Consider the following 25,044-nt stretch of genomic DNA (forward strand, 5'->3'; position numbering starts at 1 on the left):
GGGGGGGGGTTTGTGAATAATTTAATCACTGAGCTGAGTGTGTGTGAGGTGTGCAACAGGCCCCTGTATCCAAATTACTATGATGTATTCACAAAAGCGACCGCAATTACCCATTGTTCAGAAACGATCTTCGTGTCACTAATCATGCATGATTCATTTTGTGGTTGCCCCTCATGAAAAGAGGGAAGCACAGAGCAGTTACCGCCTCGGCCACTAGGTGTCACACTTACCCTCCTCTCTGAGCTCAGAGCCCACCCCAAACGGAGGCGGAATATTAATAGAAGGCGGCTGATTTCCAGTCAAGACACTTTCCTGTCTGTCACTTGTGCAACCAAACACCTGAAATCACTTCAATTAAGCTGTGAAGTCACGACAGCTCAGTGAAAGTGAAGAGATGTGACAGTTTTGCGGCAGGTGGCCCCTCATTGTGCTGCGACGTGGCGCACGCTCAAAGATCCACGCAGTGATTATCACGTTGCTCTTAAGTCACCTTCGCTGATATTTGGTGTCACTTATCCAACACGATCAGGCTTCTTCTTCTTCTTCTTCTTCTTCTTGTTCTTCTTCCCTTTTGCACCTCGGCGCTCATTATAACTACAGTGAGATAGGAGCCGACCGCCAGCTCTTCAGGATGGCGTTCTAATGAATCTGCCAGGAGTAATGATGAGCTTATTTAAAACTCTCTCTTTAAGTGATTTTCAATATTTAACCGTGTCTCGGGGAGCATAACATTTTTACTCCTTTTCACAGTTCAAAGTAAGGATGGTGTTCCGTTCTTATCAGTGATTTATTTACAGTAGCCGAACAGGAGGTAGCAAAAGCACAAAAAAGTTGAGCTCAAAGCCGGTTTTCCATGAACATTAAATGGTATCTCTGGTAACCACATCGCTAAAAATATGATTTATTCAAGAGAAGAAAGGATTTGATTTTTTCTATATATGTGGGGCTTTACACATAGAACCATATGGCAGATTGCGCTGCACCTAAACTTACCACGCAAGAGCTCAGATGACGTCGTTTTGTCTGAGGCGTCGCTCTTTCTGATTGTCAGTATCTCTTTCCACACTCGATTGAAAAACGTGCAGCTCACATATTAATTAGATAAATCTGTTAAGTAGCGGAAAGCGCTTCAGTGAGACATCTGGGTCTTAATTAGTCAAAAAGGATTTCCAGTGATAAACAGTCTGAAGAATATGAGTGTAAAATGCCAAATTAACCCATTCAATTAAATCCATAATTATTGACAGTAGAATACCCGCGTACAGTCTCAATAATCGGTCTGACATTTTGTTTCTCTGGTGTTTTTGTTTTGTGAGACGCAGATAGTTTTTGTTATGATTTCAAATCTGATTATCTGCTTTCTGAAATGATTGTGGGTTAAGTTTTTTTTTCCAGATTGACATTTGATCATTATCTCATAGATATCACTGCAATCTGCAAAGTGCTGGTCTCGTGTAGTGGGCTTGGATTCATTTCCCTAGCTTTTCAGCAAAATCTAACTAGGTGACTTGACTTAAAGGGGCAATTTTCATGTATTAATTAATTTTTTTTAGAGAGGATTGTGACATTAAGTGACTGGGGATTTCTTTGCGAAGGACTCTGGACGGATTTTCTGCAACAGTCCGAGGGATGTGACTTTATACGCGCCTCTCTCTCGACAAGAACCGCTGACGCTAACGTTAGCTCAGAAGTGGAAGTCCGCGAACGTAAACAAACAATTGGCTTCAAGCACAATGGAGAAGGTCAACAGAGCCCCTTTAAAGTGAAAAAACTGTCAGAAAACAGTCAAAAGCAAGCACAATGTATGCTGCAAACACAATGATTGCTATCAGAGCCTTTTGAAACATTCTTTTGTAACCAGTTCGTATTCTGAATGCAGCGAAAATGTGTGTCACCAGGCGCCGCGCCTTATGAACACAGCACATTATACCACAAAACCTGTAAGGAAACTCACTAAAAATAAAGTAAAAAAAATAACATTAATTAGGGGAAACATTAACGTTAGCGATTACTACGATGGCATTTTCATCGGGTGAGTGCAATCGCATAGCAACAACTGCTTCGATACGTGTGGGATGACGGGGCTAACCGATGTCGTTCACTTTGCTCGTTTTCAATAAGTCGAGTCAAATATAATAAAAACATGAGCTGACCAAAGTGCTTTTCAAACAAGGACAGAGCCGAAGAAAATGAGGTCAACAAAGCAAACTGCATAAACACCCAGTTCAAGATAGAATCCCAGAGCAATGTAAAAACTAGTAGAACAACCATTATGAGAGTCCGCTGAGCGGTCGCAGATTATGATGAGCAAACACAAAACAACATTTGAAAAAGGGGGACACTTCAGTGCAGGCCCTGTTGATATGTCATTTGAATATATACATTACTAAAACGATAACAATGTTACTTTTAACCACAGAGTATTTCTGGTGCTGACGAAAGACGGTCGCAACCACTGGACTGTGATTGATTGATTGTTTGTCTCCTATTTTTAATGTGGTTGTTTTTTATTTGGATTTGTATTATCTGATCCATCTGCTACATGCTGTATCACTAATGTAAAGTGTATTGGGCCCATACTGGAAGCCATTAGTCCCCCTGATTTAAATGACAAGTCCATATGATTATGACTGAACAGAGGCCTTTTTTTCATCAGTCAGCGGACACAAGGACACGAGTGACGCACGCGGTAAAAGCATAGACGGGGGGGGGAATTGAGAGGATACTGGGAAAAAAGTGTTGTTTTTTTCTTCTTCTTCAAACAATATAAGGCAGAGCGTATACGAAAGAAAGCCCGACTTTCATCTTATTGGGAATTTAACAAGGAGGACGGAGCGGCTGCATTCATCAAACCGGCGTTTCATGGTGAAGTGTCCACCAGGTTGAAAGGAAAGCCTCAGACTCATTACTGTATCGAATGAATGGCCGAGGTTGACCGCGCTGAGGCCATTCATCTCCACGGTCGCACCTCTGAGCAGCATCACAAGAGCCGTTTAGGTGTGCGGTGTGAGACCTCCGCTTGTGTTCGTCGCTGCTGGAGAAGGAGTGCAACCAATGACCAGAGGTCAGCAAATCATCAAATATGGCTCCCGTTCATTAGCGCTCATCCAGCCGAGGCTCGCGCCGCAGATCACACCCTGGCTTAGGTGGTTAGGCTTTGAAACGCTGTTCTGAGAGAAAGTCACAGCCTGTCTTGGTTCTTGGCTGGTGTGAGGTTTGAAATCACTTCTGCGAAAAAGGAGTGTGTGAGGAATGTACAGAGCTGCTTAATGAACACACTTATATGGCATGAAAACAAGACTCAAACAAAAAAGATTACAGAGAATAGCTGCAATCTCAAAGGGGCGGTGTTGTTGCCTGAAAGCCTTCAAAGAATAAAAGAGTTTCTGTTACTGCCTGACGCCCGTGACGTTGTAGCTCGTCAGAGAGCGCCGCGCATTAGCACAGTGGCCTCGTTACATTTTATCTGACAGAAACAGGAAGGAAAAAAAAAAAGAAAAGAAGAGGGACCTGACAAAGTGTTTCTCTCTGTACTTATCGTAATCAAAGCGAGCCCTCTGCAAAAAAAAAATCTTACTGTCATGTTTCACCAACTGCCGGAATTTAACAGTTGAACTGCGAGGATTTAACAGCTGAACACGCAAAGGATCAACAAAGTGCAAGTTGCCTGAGTGGAAAAGAAAAGGAAAAGACGGGGGTTGGACAGGCTGAGGAAGAGGAGGAGGAGGAGGAGGAGGAGGAGGAGGGTAAACAGGTAGATTAGGAGCGTAAAGACGAGTGGCAGGGTGTCTGAACCACACACGAGGATGTAAGACAACTTTCACGTGGGTGTGAGTTGATTTCGGCGACTGATGCCCGGGCGTTAAGTCAGCACTAGGACGGAGGCTCACTCCGGCTCTCAGTGTGAAACCTCCCGCGGTGAAGATCTATAAGGCCCACTCAGAGCGCCTTCTGTGCGAGGGGCCGACTTTGCCTCACCGCCTTGTCTCTTGGCTGGGTGCAGAGCGAGGCTTTAGCTAGACTACAAAACACACTCCTCGCACAGGGGTTATGCCCTGATAACCACACACAGTCTTGGTGAGGAGTTTAATTGGCCCGCTGCACGTTTGACTTCAGGGAATGTTTTGACACTGTAGGTGTCAAAACAGGATGAGCTAAAGGTTAGATACAGAGCGTGCAACCGAAATCTCGGCCCCCTCAGTCCTCTGAGCTCAATGGCCATAACGGGAAATTTGCATATTGATGAGGATACACGGAAAAAGCCACGAGTAAACATCCAAATTCATAATCAAAAAATGAGGATTATTGGGCTAAACATAAACATTTTCTTTCTCTTTTTTCACATCTATATAAAAAACAAACATGTCAAAGCAGAGCCGTGTGTCACTCATTGAGGATCTGTATCAGCTGCATGTAAAAGAGAATACAACTTCATTATCTTTGAACAAATACATCCACGTAGTAGTCAACAATTCAACACTGCACAGCAGCAAATCTCTTCTTGAGCCCTCTGACCACTTTGTTGTTTATTTATACCGAAAATCTGGAGAAGTTAAACCACACCGACACCCCTTACATGCCGATCCCTTTCATGTTCCAAGACTGAGCTCTGAAGACATTTCTTATATCCAGCAACAGTGATGCGGAGGGAATACATTTTATTGATTTGCTGTCAGGCTTGGATCAACATGGTCCTATCAGGAGGTTCGGTACACAACAACACAGGCGTCGGATGGCGAGCCGAGCACAAATAGACCAGCAAATGATGATGTGCACCGCGGAAAACACAGAGGTTGACCCCATATCTCATGCAGCCAGCTCGCAAGAAGTCACATCACACAAATCTGCCGCGCTCTGTCAAGCTCACTCGGCTCGTTTTCCCAGACAATTGGCAGCCGAGTGAAAGATATCGTTGTCTGGAGCTGATTTAACTGAGTTAGTAAATCAGATAATCAATACAAAAAACTGAATCACAGCAGCACACCGCGCCGCCATATATCTATCATCGTGTTCCATACTGAAAAGTGTAGCATCCGCCAGCAAAAACCACTTGGTTTGCATTTAGTAAACTTTTTAGACAACCCTGAAGATCTATAAAACTAAACTCCCAAACAAGAACTTGCTCAATGTTAGCCAAGGCTGAGAGCACTGTTGGCATGTGAAGAAGAAGTGCCTCTGTATTTCAGCCTGCTTTTTACCTCCGTCACGCTGAAATGCCAGAACAGCAGGAAATTGGTGAAAATCTCAAGTTTAGTGATAATACAAAATTTCGTTTTGTCAAAGTTAGCGAAATCCATCTTTTTCTGACAAAGATTTATGTGACAAGATTTCTGATACTTGTGTGTTAAATCTCATTTGATTAATCTCCATGGGGTTATGTGTTGGGCTGTTTCTTGACTTCTTTGAGTCTCCGCAGTGGTGACAAAGTGGTCATCTGTTTTGTACAGATCAAAACGAGATGATTGCGTATATGAGTTATGTGCTTGTGTACATATTTCGTAACTGTTGGGCTGTTTCCTCATGTTTCCAGTCTTTCAAACCGGCTGCTGGCTGCAGCCTTGCATTTTAGTAGAACTGATCTTCTAAAAACAAGAACAGACATACAACAACCAGTATATACCATTATAAATAGAGTTCATAGAAGGTATGGTATCGAAGTGCTTTGTAACAAGTCGAGACAAAGAAACTAGAAGCAGATTCTTAGAGTTCAGTACAAAGTCTGCAAACAAAATCTACCTTTGGGTACTACTAAAATAACTGGAACTTGAACTTGAACTTGAACCTGAACTTGAATTTGAACTCGAGGGACCTGCAATGACAGGCAGTCATAAGGCCGAGTTTGATAAATGTATTACCCATAATGACTGCAGTGATCCTTCAGAAAAGATTACTATAATACACTCATAGAGAATGCATGAGAAAAAATACAACCAAAGAAATCCAAGTGAGTCAGTTCGTCCTCTGTCTCAGCGATAACAAGGTGAACAGCGTTCATGTGATCCGCCAGAAGGTCCTCTTGTAGTTATTTCAATCCTGTTGTATCCTGTATCCTGTTGCATTGTGCTGAAGCAATGGTTGAGTGGGATTCAACCTCCTTGCTGGACAGATTGTTTTTTTTTTCTCAGGAGCTCTCTATATCATCGGTGTTCATCGAAAATGAATGAGAAGGTTGTGTGTTTGTCGCAGTGCCATTGTCAGTCTGGACACGACCTTAGTGCTCATGCACCGTCACTTTGTTGCCACAATGTTTCATTTCTAACACCTGTTCACAATGCGCACCTCATTCAGCAGACACGCGACCTTGACCCGTTTGCTTTACATGCAGGATCACCTGTTCCCGCTGCCGTTCCCTCCCGCTCGCCGTGTGCAGCGAACTTCATGCTTTCCCTTTAAACAAGGGCGAGGTTCCCCTTTCCTAACCACCCTCCTCCATGTTCTATACCGACCAAATCACCTCCTCTTCTTCTTCTTCTTCTTCTTCCTTCCTCATCGATTGCCACCCCAACATCACATGAAACACTGCATCCGTTGTGAGTGGCGGGTAAAAGAATGATGGAGGAGGATAAATCGATGCAAGTACATTTGGCAGTCATTCCTTTCCTCTAACCTTTCATCCTCTCCACCAAGAGGCCAAATCAAAGACTGGTCATCAGCAATTCCGACCATGCGGCCATGTTTTTTTAAAAATGTTTTATTATCCCACTCAAATGTGTAAAAAAGACATTTGTATTGCCTTTTTTTTTTTTTTTTACAGAATTGGAAAAGCATTTAACTTTGTCCTGCTATCGTGAATAAAACGGCAAAATATTTATCTTAATATGGAACAAATATCGTGTAACGATTGTGATGTATTTCCTGTCACACAGTGAATTTTCCTTGATTAAAATTATTTCTTACTTCTATCTCAAACACATTTAAATTCAATCTCGGTTGTGAGTCATCTAATATGTGCATAGTGATTAACATGTATTGACCAGAGGAGGATCTCCCCCCCCCTCCATGCATCCAGCAAATACGTGACCAAGACCTGGGGAGTTTGACCTTTTCAGAGGGTGGGGGTGGGGGTGTGGAGGGTCACCGCCCAGCCCCGGTGAATCCCTCGAGGATCAGATGAATGTATTACCAGGCGCCGTGATTAATTACTAACAGGTCCTACAGCAAATTGCTGCCACAGATGACAGCTCGTGTGATAACATTTCTTATCTGTGCCCTCTATCGCCCCTTCCATAAGTCACACAGATCACACAGCCCTGATTTAGACCGTCTTTCATGGACGGTATTAATGGAGCCATTGATGTCAAATGATTGATTCCTAAAGAGGGAATTTGAACCCTCATTTTTTTTTAGGGCATATTACATGTTTAAAGTCCTAATAACCTAACACCATAACAGATGTGCAGTACTTCCTACTTCATGTTAATACAGAGTATGTAGCTTTAAACCAGGACGTATGGTTGTTTTTTTCTGGTGTGGACGGTCTGAAGGATTTTACTTTCCTCGTGTTTTTTTTTTTTTTTTTTGCTTGACATCTGTATTATCACCGTACACTCTGAGATCTTCACTAGAATCCAAAATGATGCTCTGTGGGATTTTTGTTGTCCAAGCAACATGAATTTGGAATGAATGAATCCGGAATGAGGGAGCCACCGGCAGGTCAGCGGAGTTGAAGAAGGATGAGAAAATACAACCGACGAAGCACGTACACCGACATCCATATTAAAGTGTGCATAAGTTATGAGATCACTTTCTAGTCTGTCCACACGTATATGGAATATGTGGAAAAACAAACATCCCCCCTCCGCGCGCATTTTTTCGCCTCTTGTTTGCACGTGAACAGCTTTTTAGGACAACTTGTAGAGTGATATATTTAAAACTACTTTCTGTGCATCTGTGTAAACAGTTTCATTACGTCAATTTGCGGCCATCTAATGAGCATGTGTCAGAATCAACAACGTTGACCTTGTTCACGTCTGGATAGCACCTACATGTAAAAATCTTTGTTAGCACTGCTCAGTCTATTAAACTAATTTACAACTGAATTTAGCCGCTTTGTACAGTTTTGAAACATTTGAAAGAGAAAATGCTCTCCAAAGATGCTCAGAATGTTCTTCTCTGGTGTCTGTTATGTAGACTTTGTCACCACTTACTAGCTCGTTTAAGAATTGGTTCTCGTGAAAGATATTCATAAAAGATCTTTATTAGGAATACACAATATATATAGGACCAATGCATTGGAAATTGATATCATCAGCTATTTATCGTATCAGGGACATTCTGTCTGAATTCTGATGAGTAGAGCTGATAATATGAAGCTAAAATGCTTTCATAGACTTAATAAGCTAGTAAGGAAGAAGAAGAGAAAGAAGAAGAAGAAGAAGAAGAAGAAGTTATCCTTCTGGTAATTAACTGTTATTGGTATAAAGGAAAAAAACATCTGTGTGGACAAAGCCAAGTGAAAACAAATATTATTATAATAATTATGCATACATCATCTTCAAAACCATTGTTTAGAGTCGTCGGGACAAAGTTCTGCTCGCCAAAAACAGGAAAAGCTTGTTTATCATCCCGAACAGCGGTAGAAACCGCATCTATTATAGCAGCTCAAGGGTTACTTGGTGAAAAACACTACATGTGCTCTTTGTTGTGGACAGTATATTTATGAGGAAAAACATTTTCCATCAATAACCTGGAGACTAATGGCCAGCACTGTTGCTAGGAGAAGGCAGCTGAAGCCTTGTGTACAGGAGCACATCTCATCTCCTCCTCAAGGAAGTCGCACTCTTCTATAAAAACACAAGACAACCTCAATTATTCATCGAAATAATTATTTCATAACTTGCCATTATCAAACCGAGTGAGGAGGCTCTAATGTGAGCTCATATGCAATTCCATGAAATAGTAAATGGAATATTAAGGCAGCATGAAAGCCTAAATGTATCTCTTTAGAGCTTTATAAGTGATATTTGCGTCTCTGTGGATTCATACGGCTAATGCGTCGAGAAATCCCGGGGCGACAGCAGCGTCGGCACACTGTGACTCAGTCCATAGGCAGTGGAGTAGCCATAACAATAGAGAATAGGGCAGATGAAGGTTGCATGTAATTACACCTACCCTCAGGCTTAATTAGGTCACCCTTAAGTGAGTGTTGTGTGATGGTGTGCCTGTGTGTGTGCGGCCCCGCGAGCGAATGTGTGTGTGAATGCTATCCCCAAACAGACCAGAGGTTTCATGAGTCACAGCATCAAGGTGAATATACAGGAGGCTGCTGAGACGCGCCTCTCTGCCCAGCTGAGAGAAAAATGGCTCAATGCCATATACAATTTTTACCCTTACCTCTCGTTTTTTCCAAGTGTTAACGAGGGGGAGTGATGGAATTCTTAAACCCTGAAATGGGACAGCCCCTTCAGGACCCTCATACGTCATCGGTAGTGGCGGCGTTGTGTATGTTAACAAAAGCAACTGGACATTTTCAGTGTGACGTCTTCAGCTGTGGGGATTTCACTTGCGTTGCCGTGACAATCCTGGTACTGTCACGGTGCCGTTTATCTGATGGAGAAAGAGAAAGCATGGGTGCTCAAAACTCTTTCACAACTTCATCCTATCAATCAAAAACAAAAGACCATTGTGTCCATAGCCCTGCTCCTACCCTGCCGGTCTGCACTGATATTACAGCAGAGAAACCAAGTGCAGCTGGACTTTATTTGTATTTTGGCCTCGTGTGCTATGAAAAGGGTGGAAGGCAATATTGAAATACATCAAAACTTGGGATTCTCCAACACAAATAAGCACTAAAAATCTAACGTTAGGCTAGCTATATAGCTACCTGTGGTGACAACAGACTAGTAACCATTGTTTTATGTTTCCTATAGAGAATAGGACCATAATGCATTGAGACAACAGAGCTCTTATAACCCTCAGGTTGAAGTGTGCCTCTGAAAAACCTCAGTTTGGAGAAACATGTAGCCCTACCCCTCTGTCCCAACAAGAATTGGTACCCTTGGCATGAGCATGCAAAATGGGGGAGTAGGACTCAGTGGTAAGGGCATGGGGCTTACTGGGATTGGGCCAAAATCTGGAAAAACATACCTGAGTCGAATCCAGATTTGCATCTTTCTTTGGGATGCGTTTATCCTAAATCAGAAAAACATTTTTTTTTTACCCTGAACTACACCTGCTAACCCTGTCCATAGTTTCTGGGGAGCGACATTACTGTTTGCTTTTTTTTTTTAATTTGAGCGAAGGCAGATATCTCCAAAAATCTGCAACTCACACTGAGACAATCTAGATGGATGAATGGCACTACAGGAACGAAAAATCCTTTTTCTGATTTTAGGGTGAACTGTCCCTTTAATATGGATGTGCACATGACTATCCACATGTGTGATAGAGTCTCTCACTCCTCGACATCGCAGTCAGTCTGCGTCATCTTTACGGGCCACCTGATTACATTATCTCAACGTCTGAGCACGGAGCCACTTTAGTTTACAACTGCCGGCAGACTGCTGCACTGTGAGGCAGCGTCGTGGATTTGACTGTTTCATCTTATCGCCAGTCATGGAAGTTTGGAGCTTATCGTCACATGTTTGGATTCTTGTTTTTAAACTGCTGTGTGACTCCATTTGAAGAAAAGTCAGTTAACAAACAGTGAACAGATCCCTTTCCCCAAAGTGTTTTCAAGCGTTTTCTAGATCCATTTTCAACTTTCTCTTTATCTGAGGACGTAAGACAAAAGTACTTTGGTAATAAAAAACCTACTTTTTTTAATTTAACCAAGTATGACATTTGTAGGGCTGTCCACTTAAACTCAAAATTCCCAAAATCAGAGCACTTTCAAACACATTAAAGCAACATAATGGAGAAACTGGCATTTTGAGTACGATCTGGCGCCCCCCACAGTTTCTGAGTACAACAAATACAAATCCCAGGTCTGTAACAGTCTGTCAGATGTTATGCAGGCGCCGACTATGAACAGAACTCATTACGTCATAACAATGTCATGTGTTAAAAGCTTGAATATTGATGTAAAAATGTATGTAACACCGGGATCCTACCCTCTCACTGAAGTTAAATAGTGCAGAAATAAGTGATGGGGGGGACAGAGTGGCTGAGACAGAGACACCACTCGCCCTGTTAAAAGACACTGAACCGACAACATGATTTTGACCATATTCAACATAAACAGAACTTTTAAAGAAAAAAGTGTTCCAATGGTTTCCAGCATCTGTACGAACCCCGTTTATAATCTCATCCTGCACCTCGGAGTGACTAAAAACTTCACACCGGACTTCTTTTCAGGATTCGGTAGGTGTATCGACTCTTTTCAGATACTGTCATCGCAGAGAACATGGCCGGAGCAACTCATTTAATCATGCTGAAATTATTCCAAGGTGACATTACTGCCTGCATTCCACATGTTATGCCGTTTTGTTTTTTTTCTTCTTCTTCTTCTTCCACCGCTTCCATTTTTCATTGTCATTTTAAACTGTCAACCTTGTGTCCTGCACTCTCTCTCCCCCCTCTCTTGCTGTGTCCTTGATATAAGTGCCCACTGCTTCTGTCTGAAAACACCATTATTACCATGCACGGCTGTTTGCTGGAGAGGGAGAGAGAGAGTGAAAAAAAGAAGAGGAGAGAGAGTGAGAAAAAGCTAATGATGTTGGCTTGAGCTCAGAGCTAATTAAAATTCTATAAATATGGTGGAGGTAGGTGGCTTGATGGATGTAGTGTGTCAGAAGTCCGGGGAGCGGGGAGGTGCGCGGAGATGTCCGGTCGATCAATACTCGCATAGAGAATGCATGACACTGCATATGCATTTAATGAACCAACAGTTTTATCTGTTAATTACACACCGGGACGCGCACCTTCACATTCCTCACACTGCGCTAAAACCTTTCCTGGCTGTCCAGATAATGGGCCGAGCCATTTCACACAACAAATCTGCAAACTGCGGGAACATTACTCTATTTTTTTTTTTTACCCGCTCACTTTATCTCCCCCTCTCCTGCCTGCGCTTTTATTTGTTGCAGGTAATTCTCCACGCAACACACTCTGCGGCGTATCAGTAAATGTAATGCATTTTCTTCTTTTGTCCCCTTGACCACCTATTTTAGAGGAGCATCGGCATTCATTCTGCAAAATGCTGTATCTCAAGGAAAAAAAGCAAAAAAAAAAAGAGCCAGGAGTTTTCTCAACGTGCTGGGTAAACATTGTGAGGCAGGCGGAGAGAGGTAGGGTGCTGGGTATGGGTTAATTGGCCTAACACGTGATTGTTGGTAAATGGAGGAATAAAACCCTCATGTTAAAGCCTACGCAGCAATCATCTTCAGCAGCTGAAGAAAAGAAAAAAAAAAAAAACAACTCAAACTCAATTTTACTGTCCAAACTCAGTCGGGAGCGCTTACGTAAAAGCGAAACAAAGCAATACTTTAATGCCTCTCTCTGCACATCCAGGGCCACGACCGCAACGAGATAATTGCTGGTAGTGGGGTCGTAAAAATATATATCTATCTATCAATGCTTCTGTTACACTATACTAATTCTTCTTTTCAGAAGAACTTTAGTGCCATTTCAGCTTATGGCTTTCAAAAATCCTGTGGAGAAAGCCGCTGTATAATCCCTTATTACAGGGAGAAATCCTTCTGTGATGGTGAATTATTTTGAGAGTTAAGCTTTGAATATTATCTCACGCAAAAGTGGTTTGTTGTGGGGTGAGGAGGTGCTGCTGGTCGCAGACGGTTATGTCATTTACTGCGAAATGTATATAACGGATAGAGGTGAAATATTGACCTTTGACATGTTTTAGCTGCCGCTCACAGGTCGAAAAACCAGCTGTTCCACATCATCTACTCACTGGTTGAAGTTACCATTGATACCTACAACGACTATGAATAATGACTGTGCTGTCCATAAATACCTGGAATATTTCATTTGCTTGCTCTAGCGCAGAGGACTTGCTTACCTCTGCTTTACAATCTTCTTATATCTATATATAGTGTATGTAATCATCTAACGTGGCCTGTCGTCTTCCAGGTCACCGTGGTGGAGAGCAGGTTCCACTTCAGTCGGCCTCTCCCGGATCCACACTCACACTCACATATCTTGACCTGGGAGGGGGGCGGGGGGCTTTTTCCTCATCTAAATCAGGGATCTGAGGTCAGAGGGTGTCATTCACTGTACAGACTGTAAAGTAAACTGAGGCAAAGTGACTTGCGATTGTGAGCTGTGTAGATAAAATTGACTTGACTTGCCCAAAGTCGGTCCATAAGCTATCAAAATAAAAAAAAATAAAAAAAATCAATATTCATGTGCACACTCCGATTCAAATGATACATTTGATTAACAATAACAAGGAGCAAACTGTGCCTTCAAAATGTTGCTTTATCAGATTTTCCTCCGTCCTTGTCATTGTTAATAAAATAACGTCAAATCGTATTCTGGCGTACGCTGTGACTCTGGTCCATCCTGTCCTGGATGCACCCAGGAGAGAAGCACTGCTGTGCACAGGACATCAATTATCTAATACTTTTTGATTTAAAAAAATGTGATTATGTTTATGTTTGATTATTTTGTGTGAGGTAAAACTCCCCTTTAACCATCTAGTGTCCCTGATTAATCAATCTTTTTTTCAAAATCTAAAAAAAAGGGCCAGTAGAGTGACACTGTGCAGGATGTCCATCAGACCTGAGAACTTAGGTGTCGGGCCAATTAGCATCTCAACAATATAATACAAGACAATGCAATACAAAAAGGTGTATGCTTGTAAAACCATGTCTGCCATTGAGTTACAGTTTCGGCCCTCCACTGGAACAAGCCTGTGCCTGTGTGAATTTTTCAAAATGAACTTGAAATGAGGTTAAAGTGACGACTTTCAGCTTCAATTTCAGCATGTTTGCATCCACATCCAAGACTTATTATTACCTTTGTTTTAATTTACATTTAAAAAGGTTCCTACAATGTTCACCTCCGCTCTTAAAGCGGCTCGAGGGCAACTCCTCACACCTCACAGCTATCGTTCAATTTAACACGTGGCATACCGAGCGCACAGAACGATGAAAAAACGCGACTGTCTTCAAAATCGTCGACTGTAAGTTACATATGACACACTGTACACATGCAGTACTGGAGGTTTCTTAAGCTGCAAAAGCAAAGTTATAGTAAGCGAGGGGACTCTGGGACGGTGACTCAGTCGCTGTGAGCTCCTGGGCTGCAGTCAAAGAGCGGGGCGCCGGTGAAAAGTTACTCTTCTTCCTGCAATTCTTTCAACACGTCTCCCCTCGGCTTACATTATCAGAGGAGTATCTTGACAGCTGCCAGAACACCACACATGTACAATATGAAAGCTTTAATTTTTTATTTTTTGGTTTTTACATCAGCACATAGTAGGGGGCTGGCAGCAGAATCCCTAATAAGACTCGATAAAAAAACGTTTCCCATTTATCGCCGGATCTTAGCTGGTAAAACTAGGACCGGCCCTGCATAATCTCAAGTTGTGATAAAGAGATAAAAACAAATGAATAAATGAGTGAATGCTGTTTTTTTTTCCAGGAAGCTCTTCTTTCACCATTTGTTCAGACACACAAACAATACAGTTTAGACTGGAGTAATGTGCGTTTAATGTTGGAGAGCGTGGATTTTAACATTTTTGTGTTATGTCTTTTTTTTCCAATTCTCTCACAGGTTCTGTAGCATTTTGTGATTGTGATGTTTTCGTATTCTCTGGGACTTTCCAAATCCTTCACTCTCTTTCTCTTTCACTCTCTCCCTCTGACACACACACACACACACGCACACACACACACACACACACGCACACACACACACACACACACACACACACACACACACACACACACACACACACAGAGTGCAGTGACCTCCGGACCATTAGGTCGACCTCTTGAAGCCCTCTCCACAGCGCTCTCCAGCCCTCTTCCCGTCAGTACAGTTTCTGTTTATTTTTAACTCCGGCAGCTGCAGTTTGTCTTTTCTCTCACTCTCTCGGCTGAAACTCGGACACACTGTACGTCCAGATGGGCTCAGATGGAGGAGGCAAAGATAACATTCCTCAGCTTAAAGGCACTTCTCCCACGAACGAGCAAGCAGCTTTGGGGTTTTTGTATGCAGTGCCGCCAGTAGTCATTGACAACAAAAGATTTTGTGTGTTTTTGCTCTACGCAGCAGGGGCGCTGTTTCTCTGCTTAACTAGTGAGTCATGAGGCATTAAAGGTTAGCAGAATGTGGACCTCCTGTGGACAAAAGGGGACGATGAACATACAAATATAATCCTACAAAACAAAATGGAAATATGAACACAGTTTTCCCATATACTGACTGGGTATGAAAAAAAGACTTCATGATTAACGTTTATCCTGAAGAGCAACAAAGAACAACGTGTGTGTCAGTTTTGCTCTCCTGAAAACATCCCATCTTGCCGGGATTATGACCTCAGTTTTTTTGTAATTCGGCAATTTTGGCTAATTTTAGTTTGCCCAAATTGTGGTTTACATAAAGTTGTTAAAATAATCAACGCCTTTTAGTCACTGCATGGAAGCACTGGGACTCATACAGTGTGTGTACTACATAAGCGTTGCATCATGGTTGTTTGGCGGCAGATGCAGCGGCAAGGAGCTCCTTCCGATTTTGCTTTTTTTCTTTTTATTGATGCTTGGCGCTAGCACGCAGTCAAAGTTGATAGAAAGAGGAGTTTAGAAACTTTCACTTCGTTATGCAACCCTCCGCCGTAGTGACAAATAAATCACCTTGAACCTTGAATCTTGAATCTTGTCACAGTGTGTCTACAGCATTGTTATCGGATTGTACATAAAACATGAACCAGAGTCAAAACGCTTCATGCTGGAATATTCACCCTGCTTAGCAGGTCAGAAAACTTGCCTGTGGCAAAAAAAAAAACTACCCGTCTATCAATTATTATTCTTTGCATGGCAGAAATATTGCTCCATCTTTTGTTAAAGCGGCCAGGTGAACGGGCAGAATCAACCTGCATGGGGCGGAAATCTGGGCCCGCCTGTGGCAAATCGCCAGGGAGAACAGAGGGAAGATCAGTTGGCTGATGGTTTAGCCGGAGGCAGGGCGGTATGGCTGTGGTTGGCAGGTCATTTTACAGAAAAGCAGGTCCATACTACCTGGAGCAGGTTAGTCAACTAGGTGCAGGGCCATATCTCTACCATTATTGTCCCTGGTTGGTGAGTTGTTTGTCCAGAGGCAGAGATTATTTCTGCTATGCAAGGCAACTCCGCCTGTTCAGCAGACTGTACTTTAAAAAGCAGAGCAACAGGGCATGAAGGCTGATTCTTTCAACAGCCGTAGCTGAAGTTCCATTTTCTACATGGGATTTAGACACAAAAAAGCGATTCAACCATCGATGTTACTTTCGGTGTCTTGACATCACGTTCCTGCGGCAAAAGGAATCTTGCTTAAAATGGCGGTCAGTGGGGTTGATAATAGATACTGCGGGCAACCTGCGGAATAAGAAAGCCACAGGCAATTAGTAGAGGTGCCAAAGAGGGCTTACTGCACTCCATTATGTGCGAGTGTGGTCCAAATTAAAATCTAATTTAAGGTAGCATCAAGATTTAAAAAGAAAAAAAAAGAAAAAGTGTGTTTCATTTCTTCAATTTGCGCAACTATTCCATTCCATTAGACATGTAATTTCTGCTCATCAGACACTGGGTGAAATTGGTGCCCCTGAGGAGAGCTTTTTTCATTTAAAGTAATTAGTCCTGGAGAACGGGGATGAGCAAGCATGCGAGCATGTGTGCATTTCTGTACATGCGGAGGGAGAGAAGAGGAGACGGAGAAGAGCAGGGGAGATTGCGATAAGGAGACACTAATTATTTTGTGATTTAGTTTTGAGGGATTGATTCCAGTGCATGGTCCTCCGAGGTAATGGATAAAATCTCTTGATGTTTGGTTCAATTCAAAGATCGTTTTTCAGCTGAATGACGTGAAACCTTTACACGTTTTCCTCCCTTTTTTACAGCTTTCGGCTCCACTTGTGTGTCTCTGCAGGTCGCACCTGCCTTTATTATTCGCCTTTTATAATCTCTCTCAGTTGACACTAAGGAAAGCCTCCAGATGACACCGTACTGTCCCCATCACAGATAAAATGTATTGCATTGTACTGACAAAGAAGTGAGATCCTGCAGAGATGGCCTGACTGCTGCCTACTCACTTACAAAGCTTATTAGACTGACTCACTATGTGGATGACGATCCCCATGCCCATTTACCAGTATCCAGAGGCTCTATCCAGGCAGGGTGACCACAGTGGGTGGGCAGATCTGAGTTTCGCACTTTGTCCTCAGCCCACCAGCCTCGACTCTTGCCTGGAATTGTTCTGCTCCTCTCTGTATGGGGCTTCACTGATCAGGGCTTGTGACTCACATTCAAAACAGGGAGAAACAACTTAAAAGACTCGCTTAAATTTCATAACTGATCTAATTGTCTGACCAGCTGAAGCTGTTCACCAGAGACCAAAGAACTGCACAACAGTGAAGCGATTTGCTTAAAATAGAAAGCTCATCTAAAGAGCTCCAGAACTGACATCTGTGTGATCCCAAAAAATGAGGGCACCTCCGCAGAGAAGCTGAATTGAGTAGCCACGGAAAAAAAAATACCCACAAACACCAATAAGAGCTGCTGCACAAACAGAAAAAATCATCTCGGATGAGATTGTTTTTATGTTCCGAAGAGAAAGTGGTGAAAATGTTATAACCTAGAATCTATTTTTTTTTTCTTTTCTGTCTTTTTTCTCATCAAAGTGCAACAACTGAAAGTTCTTGCATCACGATTTCAACACAAACTCCTTTGACCTGCAGGCACAAACAGGGAAGAGCCTGCAAGTTCTGGGCTCCCTCACAAGGTTATTAAAAATCTGAATTATTGGCAATTAAAAGATTGGTCTTGATGGTCACACTAATGCATATGGGGCTGCAAAACGAATCAACTGTTTTATGGCTCTGTGCAGTATCAAAAACGCAGGAAGCTGCAATTATTTGACGAAGGTTAAATGTGACAAACAACATTATAATAAAGTACGGCAGTGCTGCAGAGATGCCCGGAGATACAAATCTTGTGTGTTTTTGTTTTGTACGGACCCCAACAAATGTCACATCATCAGGATTTTACTAATTCTTCTGGCAAAAAAAATTTAAATTGTGATGCAAAAATGATCATTTCATATAATCGTACGTCAGATTGCAACGGCAATATGATTTTTAGACCATATCCTATCCTGCAACCTTAGAGAATGGCATCAGTATTTACATATTTCACATTATCGATCATCTGCGAGGCAAGACAGCAGCCTTTTTATTGTGTAGACGAGTCGAAGAGGATAAACTGCCTGTACATCCACAAGCACAAACATAACAGCACTTGGTGACACTGAGCTTAGTTCATTCAAACCCTTCTAGCCAGTTTACAATAAAACCAGCTCTCAACTAAGAGCATTTTTGGCATACCGTAGACAACAGTTTCAAATGTTCGATACATTTCAAGGCTACACTGTTTAAAAGAAAACCTTTTTCCCACGTACGTTCCTTCAGTCTAAAGACAAAGAAACAGTATTCTTCCACATTCAAAGGTATTTTTTTGTGAGGGTGTTCTTTCATGTTCCACGAGTTCAAACGCAGAGTGCTGCAATTAGCGAACAAAGCATGAAAGGCTCGAGCATTTACTCAAACCGCAGGTATCGAACAGAGTCGTTTAAAAATTCTTTCTCCTGTTAATCCCAGTTTTCACACACTGTGTCACCACCGGTTCCCCGGTGTGCTGCAGTGGTTGTCATTGCTTCTGGGGGCCGAGCTACCGGCAGACACGTGCGTCCCCCCCGTAACACACGGGTGTTGCCAACCGTCTCCTTTCACCTGCTGGCGATGAGCTTCACCAGAAGTGCCTAACACATGAGAGGCTCACGCTATCTCCCATGTTTCCACTCCCAACTACGCAGGCACCCAACGAGGACAGCCGCCCGCAAATACCATAAAATGTTTCCGCTGCAACGCACAAGAAGCTGGAGGTACCGTCGGCAGGAATCATTTTAGCTGAATATATTCCCACTTACTGATATAATACTTAAATAGTAAAATAATACAAACGACTGCATGTCCGATGCTCAGAAGAAGCCATACTTATATAATTTTTTACAGATTAATCAAAAGGTCTTATTGATGGCTTAAACAAATAATTTCATAAAAATAATACATCTACAGAGTTTATAGAAAGGGTGCTGGAGAAATATGGAAGTTTAATCAAGTCATTAATCAAGAGCATAGATTTTCAGTTTGAGAGCATGATTTCATTCCTTTTCAGTGACACAGCTCCTTCGCGTGCTCAGATTTTTTCTCCTCATGCTCACATTTTGTGCTTGCATTTAAATTTCTTCTGCTTTCTTTCAAAATGTCTGCTTAAAGTAAAAAATCACATGCCTGTGTTCACATTTCTCCTTCTTGCAAACAAAAATGTCGCTCGCATTCAAATGTGCCCTCTGCGCACTCAGATCTAAGTGCACGCGCTCAGAACACACACCTGCTCACAGGTCAAGTTCTGCTCTCGGATCTCTCCTCTGCTCACGGATTTTTCTTGTGTATCAACACTGTCAACCAATAGAAGGCCGGCTACTGTTGACCAATCAGATTATACCCGCTTCTTTGCGGGTGCGTTCGTTGTACTTCAAGGAGCGTCGCATACGGACGGGCACTGTTTCTACCGGGTTTATCTACTTCCGTCCTCCAGGCTGTTAAATGTGGTGGTTCCCTTTATTTTATGACGACTTTTGGAATAAAATATCAGTTAATCAATACACGACCGCCCGTGCTTTTCATTACAATAGCTACATACATCAACATAAAGTAGAACAATAGCGGCTCTACTTTCGCCATATTAGCCAATAGCCAGCTACCAAGGCAGCGGGATATGTTATATTGTATAAATAGTGAGCTGTGAGCATGATTGTGATGATAGTACAGCGGATAAGAACTCTTGTTCATATTACTTTTTGCATCATGGGACGCTAGTTCGCATCCCGGCCCGGCCGGCACCCTCGCTCGTGTAATGAATGAAAAATACTCTATCATCATAGCGTATTTTTCATTACACCTTTTTAATCACGTATGTTTACCCACCATCTCTTGTTAAGCGTTTGTCAGGGGGCCCATGAAGGAAGAAGAAGAAAAAAAGAAGAAAAACAAACAGCTGTCCAGAATTGCCACAGGCCCTGTTTTTGTGAATGAAATATCTGGGGGCGGGTCAGTAAGGTAACGCTGAGTGGCCTTGATGCCTGTCAGTCATGATGAGTCGCGTCTCGTCACCTCTCTGATGTGTCTGCAGCTGAGCACTGTGATCCATGTCTCTCTCCCCGGCCGAGCGAGCTATCATACCATAAAATACCAAATAATAGCCGCGGCATTTATTTGTTTCAATCACTTAACAGACCAGGCGTTTATTTGGGACAGGCGTTTAATTCCTTCCTCTCAAAATCCGGAATGAAAATGTCACAAACTTCGCTAGCTTCTCGGTGAATTCTCTGGCATCCTCCTGCAAGTTGCGGCGGAGGAAACGATTCATCCAACTAGCACTCGCTGCAAACTCCTCATCTCTGCTGTCTGTCACTCACGGTTTTCCTGAGTTTTCCTCTGCATATTTTACGACAGAAAGTTTGAATTTCAAGTCATACTTTTTATTTTGTTGCTGCACCGGAGCCATGGCGATCATCAGTGTGATACTGACTGACAGAAAGCAGCACAACGCGTGAAAAAGGCGAAGAAGAAAAACGTGCAGTGTCAGTGGTCACGTCTTCTTCCTTGATTAAAAAAGAATAAATGAATTAGACCCAGCATTTATTTGGAACCAGCGGTTATTTATCAAAATATACACCTGCATCGACGTTTAAAGGGACCCTGCGGTTAATTGACACGCGGCTATTATTTGGTAATATAAGTTACATTTACACCCAACTCTGTACGCCGGGCCGGGATGCGAACCAGCGTCCCATGATGCAAAAAGCATCATAAACTGATATTCTTAACCGCTGTACTATCGTCACAAACACACTACCTATTCAGTATTCATACTATGTAACATATCCCGCTGCCTGGGTAGCTGGCTATTGGCTAATATGGCGAAAGTAAAGTCGCTATTGTTCTACTTTATGTTGATGTAGCTACTGTAATGAAAAGCACGGGCGCTCGTGTATTGATTAACTGATATTTTATTCCAAAAGTCGTCATAAATAAAGGGAACCACCACATTTAACAGCCTGGAGGACGGAAGTAGATAGACCCGGTAGAAACAGTGCCCGCCCGTATGCGACGCTCCTTGAAGTACAGCGAACGCATCCGCAAAGAAGCGGGTATAATCTGATTGGTCAACAGTAGCCGGCCTTCTATTGGTTGATAGTGTTGATACACAAGAAAAATCCGTGAGCAGAGGAGAGATCCGAGAGCAGAACTTGACCTGTGAGCAGGTGTGTGTTCGGAGCACGTGCACTTAGACCTGAGCGCACAGAGGGCACATTTGAATGCGAGCGAAATTTTTGTGTGCAAGAAGGACAAATGTGAACACAGGCATGTGATTTTTTACTTTAAGCAGACATTTTGAAAGAAAGCAGAAGACATTTAAGTGCGAGCACAAAATGTGAGCATGAGGAGAAAAAATCTGAGCACGCGAAGGAGCTGTGTCACTGAAAAGGAATGAAATCATGCTCTCAAACTGAAAATCTATGCTCTTGATTAATGACTTGATTTAACTTCCATAGAGAAAACCATCTCTTTTCCTTAAAAACATAACTACTGACATTAAATAATAATCCCAAAAATGTTGTCAGGCCAAAAATGATTGTTTTGTTTTATTTGTTTTGTGAATTCTGATAGTTGACTCCAGACTCAAACAAGTTTTGTGAGCTGCTGGTCAGCAATCAGGAGTCTTGGTAGTTGCCAGTTTGTGAGAACAAAAGGTAAAAAAGACTGAGTTCTACAGTATGCACCCAGCATACTGTACTGTCCGTATAATATTAGTGCCCGCAATGTTTACAGTAGCTAGCTAGCCTTAGCAATGTGAGCATTGTTGTGAATGCAATGGTAGTGGGAGTGACTAAATGTCAAGAACAGCTTATGTGTATATGTAGGTTTTTTAAATGCAAGTAGATGTCTACAGCAGCCAGCAGATGAGTTTGACTTACACAGCAGAAGACAGCTTGGAGATCAGTGAAAAAGCTGTGATTGAACTCTTTTTTTACTTCATTCTCTCGTTCAATAGCAACACTGACTGAACGACGTTTGAGTGCTGCTTCAACGGATACGACTGGAAATGACTTGAGCACCAACAACCTTAAACCCTTGTTGGTAAGTTAGTAATAGTGAAGATCGGAAGATCGCTGGTTTGAATCCCGGCTCCACCCAGCTGCATGTCAAAGTGTCCTTGAGCAAGATACTGAACCCCAAATTGCTTCTGATGAGCAGTTGGTACCTTGCATGGCAGCCTCCTCCATTAGTGTATGGGCGTAGGCTACTACCCGTGACTGCTGCGGAGTCATCTGACCTGGGAACGAATGCCAACCGTACCCTTTCCCACAGAAAACACAAACCATATGTCAGCAGGTGTTGGTGTTTTTTTCTTTTTTTGCCAGTGTGAAAAGGGCATTTGTAAAAGGTGAAGCACCAGAGTAAATAATGAAGTGATAATTTAATTACATCTAATCTTACTGAAGTAGTGTTTTAGCTGTGGATTGATGCACTAAAAAACAATAAACACATTCACTGTCTGTAGCATCAATCACTAACTCCCATGTTAAGGAGAGCAGAGAGTGGGACGGCCGGCCACATGGAGCAACGTGCTCAAATAACACACCCGTCAGCGCAGGCTGCCCTGCCAGTTTGATTAAACTATGTACATCAACAGGCCTGCACCCCAGAGGCCTGGGATAACAGAAGGGCATGGCTCGATGGAGTGGGTAAAGGGTATACACTGCTGCCTTTTCCCATTACTTTCCGCTGCAGGTTTGTGTCAAAGTGAAAACACAGACACGGGCAGGCACAAGTGGTAAGATCTCAAGTGCATTTCCGTGGCGTCAGAGCTGTGAGAGTGTACCAGCTGGTCTGTGAATGTTTTAGACCCACTGTGCTGCTGATGAATCTCTGCTCAGCTGTCTTACCAGGGAGCGTTTTTATCAAGTGTGCCACACCTGCGAAAGCAGATATTCTCAAAATCCATCTCTCTCTTGCCCATGTTGAAGTTAAAGAGGACTCCCTGTAGAATACCGCATGATGCCGCCTGAACCAGGCTGGGAGGCCTGACCCAGATATGGCATCCCAGCGTCGCACACACAGCAGCCAGGCAATATCAGTTAAGCTCGACATCTCTCTCGCGGCAGCAGACGGCTCTTTCTTTTTCCCCGTTTCTCCTTCCAACACCTCCCCCGCCCCTCCTTTAAGAAAAAGTGTGGAGAGCCACAGAAAAAAAAAGCTCTCCGGGGGAATAAGAATGAGAAGTTTGCAGAAAGAGTTAGTGCGTGTGAAGAAAAATGTGCAAGCGTACACTAAACAGTGAGGCAGTGGAGATATTGCTCCCGTTGTTCAGCAAATTTGCTTTTTTACAGTATATAATTACGGTAATTATAGCAATGTTCTGGAAAACCATTGGGAGAATAATAGTGTTCATTTACATCAATGGCAACGCTTTAAAGGGTTTGAGTCTCCTAGGTAAAAATTAGCAGCTCTGGTGTTCCTCTAAATGCAGTAAACGGCTCCGGTATTTGTTTCTCCCTTTTAACATTTCAGAGCGTTTTCTCTGCAGACGGCACATGAAAAATAGAAGCTGAAATATAGTTTTTTTGTTTTAGCGGGGTAGTTGTGTGAGCAAAGCGAAGGTGCCGCCTTTGTGTCTGTGAGCTCCAATGATCCCATTTTCGCCGAGATGTTGTTGTCAAGTTAGTATCGACGGCGAATGACCTTCGCTGAGACTGCGCCACCAGAACCCTTTTTTTTTTCCCCCCGCCCTTGCGACCGACTCCACAGCGAAAAAGAAGGGGAGACAGACACTGTGAAGTACGCGCCAGTAAATTCAGCTGGGGCCACTCAGAGTGAGGAGCGCGAGGGGTAAGAAGGGGGCTAATTTATCAGCATTAAGTCAAATAAGGAAGAGATACAGAGGAGTAGTGGTATAGTGCAGGGTTGGCGGCGGGGAAGGGGAAGGAGGAGACGGGGAGTGTGGGCTGAGTACACATCAGTAGGACGAGGGCATTTAAAAAGAAGACATCAATAGATAATGACTTCATCCCCTTCATCTCCAAGTAAGTGTACAGCGGCTCACGGTACCCCCAACAGGCTCTTCAGATTCTTTCAAAAAGAAGACAACGGAAAAACTGACTGTACAGTGGAGAACGCCTCTTTAAATCAGTCCTCACTCCTTTAATTTTCACCAAAATGGCCTGTATATACAGAAAATGAGAGGATGCGGAGAGGATTCATTCTAACAGGCTAACGCAGATTTAGTGCCTCTTTCTGACTCGTCTCATGCACACCAGATAAATACAACTCTCTCTCTCTCGCTAACACACACACACACACACACACACACTTGAAAACGCGCACGCCTCTGCTCCTCCACCAGAGTAAAAGGGACCGCCATTGATAGCAGCCGTGACAGATTCGTCAGTGGGTGGTGGGCGTGGGTGAGCTGATGTAGTGTGCGTGGGTGGACTTGATTTAGTAGACACTGAAGCTCACCACAGTGAGACATGATGGCACTGCTGGGGGTATAAAATTGTCCAAGTCTAAGTTAAAGTCAGCATAAGATTATAGCTCTTCATCCTCAACTAGTCTTTATTCTTCCTTTTGGTGCGCTGTTATTTAGTACCTTCGCTGTTCCTCGTGAGTTCTTGTCCTCTTTAAGGTTTCTTTATTTTATCATACCATTGTTCTTTTTAACTTTTTAACAAATCTCCTCTTGTTCAGATGGTTTTTGTGGTTGGAGAGAAGAAAATAATGAAAAACAAAAAAACACATTCATTGCAATGTCTGAAATCTGC

General features: G+C 42.8%; 1 long non-coding RNA gene across 2 annotated transcripts in view; it reads right to left on the reverse strand.

Moving 5' to 3' along the window:
- Positions 1-8,181: 8,181 nt before the first annotated feature.
- The window catches only part of LOC115572230 (uncharacterized), a 76,378-nt gene continuing 59,515 nt past the window's right edge, over positions 8,182-25,044 (reverse strand). For both annotated transcript variants that reach the window (XR_003982058.1, XR_003982057.1), the window contains 2 exons: positions 9,334-9,546; positions 8,182-8,783 (listed from right to left, as the gene is read on the reverse strand). This is a non-coding gene — a long non-coding RNA (uncharacterized LOC115572230). The remainder of the gene's footprint in view (positions 8,784-9,333; positions 9,547-25,044) is intronic.

This window comes from Sparus aurata, chromosome 21, assembly GCF_900880675.1.
Source record: "Sparus aurata chromosome 21, fSpaAur1.1, whole genome shotgun sequence".
NCBI classification, from domain to species: domain Eukaryota; kingdom Metazoa; phylum Chordata; class Actinopteri; order Spariformes; family Sparidae; genus Sparus; species Sparus aurata.